The following is a 2,142-nucleotide window of genomic DNA, read 5'->3' as shown; positions in this document are numbered from 1 at the left end:
GGTTCTGTTACCTGTGGAAGAAAAATAATTTACAAAATATTATGTAAAATATTGTCTATGTAGTAGGACATCATGAAGCATTGTGTAACATCTTGCCAAATCTGAGTATTTTAAGCTAATGAGAAGTAGATTTCACCTGACATTTCTCTATAGATCCACTTCCTGTCAGAATACTCTTAGAGGAGCATACTCTTGGTCTGATGTCTACCACTGACATACACTGTTTTCACATACACAAGCAGCTAGAAGCAGGGCTAAATCTGAGCAGCACCAGGCTTCCAGGTGAAATGCTTGTTCCTTACTAGGCAGGTAAGCGTGAAAGTACAGAGTGGGCTTGGAAGAACACAGTGTCATACAAGGATTTCAGAACTCACCTAAGAGGTTCTTACGATCTGTGACATCTAAATGTTTATAGTAGCAATGACAACTCTGTATAGTTGGATATAAGTTATTCACTGACAAATACTATACAAGGTCTGAAAACCTGGCCCAGGATTATACAGCAAGACCGGAAAATAGCTAAACTACTATCAAATGCTACACTTGTTGAGCTGTAGTGAAGCTTAAAATTAGACTCTACTGTTAAAATTAAATTGATTGTTTTCAGTTGAAGATCTGTGGAGATTTACATCTCCCCTGTCAAAGGTGTGTCACAGCGATGTTTAAAGGAGCCCGAATCACTGCAGTCTCATCAGCTCTTTTAATGTTGAATTTGCCAAAAAGGCTTAAGTGATCCATAAACTCCTGTTTTTACGTCTTACAGACTTCCCCTTATTTTAAAGAAGTTGAATCAGGCTGTTCTTCGAAGAGGTTACTTTCTGCTTTAGCTCTCAAAGGCTAACTTAAGTCCCTGAAAACACACACAAACTTTACTAATGCAATACCTCAATGTATATGCTCATGCCATACCTTCCCTGGCTTCTATTTTAAGAATTACAGTAACATCCTGCAAAAGACCTTGCAGTGTACAATAAATCTTTTTTCACATGTTGACCTAGGCTAATTCTGTTAACGGTTGCATTCAGAATAGATACTTTGGACTGTAATTACATAATTAGTAATTACATAAACCCTGCCAATTTCAAGTGCAAAATTAGTATGTTCTTTAAAGATGTACAGCTGTTAATGATTACTTTAGGCATTGTAAAAAGAGAAGTATTTGTATGATTTTTATAACTACATACAAGATTTTAATTTCTACTGTTGACCTAATGTGCCATAATATATGGGCTACAGAACTTAATGTATGTCAATTTCATCTTAAGCTGTTTTACCAAAAAATTATATGGTTTGTTATAAAAGCAGCACCTAAACAAAACACTAATACTGGAAGAAATGTACAGGGATAGGAGTATCTAGTTACTAACACACTAGAAACTTTAATTCATTTGCCATGGGTCTACTCTCAAGTATTTGTTATTCCCTTACTGCTAGCAGGCCTTCATATGCTATTTAAATGTACCTTAATTTATCTGTAGAAATTCTGTTAATTGTAAAACCAGTGCATTTATAAAAAAAAAAACAAAAAACAAGAGAAATCCATCACTCGTCTCTAGTACAAGATGCCAATGAGTTAGTTACAGTCACAGTCTAGGCAAGCAACTAACTAATTATGTGGCCATAGCTCACTAATATTTACCTAGAGCAGAAAAACGTAGTACTTGTTGCATTAAATATGGCTAGAAGAAGCACACTATCCTTACCATATACTAATGGACATTGAAACTATTTTGACATAACCACAACGGTCTTGACTTGTCCATAATCAAAGTATGACAAGTGTTAAGTTTTTCTTGCAACCAGTAGGAGACTAATAAGGCTCTCTACAGTCATGTTAACCCTGATCCACTGACACATGCTTTCAGTGCAGAAATGCCAGCTACTTAAGAACTTTAGTATACACTCAAAGGGGATAAAAAGTACACAATTGTCAAACTCTGATCCTCCCTTGGTTTGGCTTACTGTTCCTCCTGACTGTGAGAAGTAGAAACAAAGAGTTCCAGCAGCAGTTCTCAATTCAGGCTACTGCTTTCCACAGCACATTAAACAACAGCAAGGCATAAACTCTTTGGTCCAATTCCCTGCTTTTCATTGCCTTGTTGTCCATTAAAGGACAACTGCTGCCTAGACTTGCAAGTTATC

The sequence above is a fragment of the Anas platyrhynchos genome, chromosome 2 (genome assembly GCF_047663525.1).
Source record: "Anas platyrhynchos isolate ZD024472 breed Pekin duck chromosome 2, IASCAAS_PekinDuck_T2T, whole genome shotgun sequence".
Classification (NCBI taxonomy): domain Eukaryota; kingdom Metazoa; phylum Chordata; class Aves; order Anseriformes; family Anatidae; genus Anas; species Anas platyrhynchos.
The sequence above is the reverse complement of the archived record's forward strand: the minus strand, read 5'-3'. Positions refer to the sequence as shown.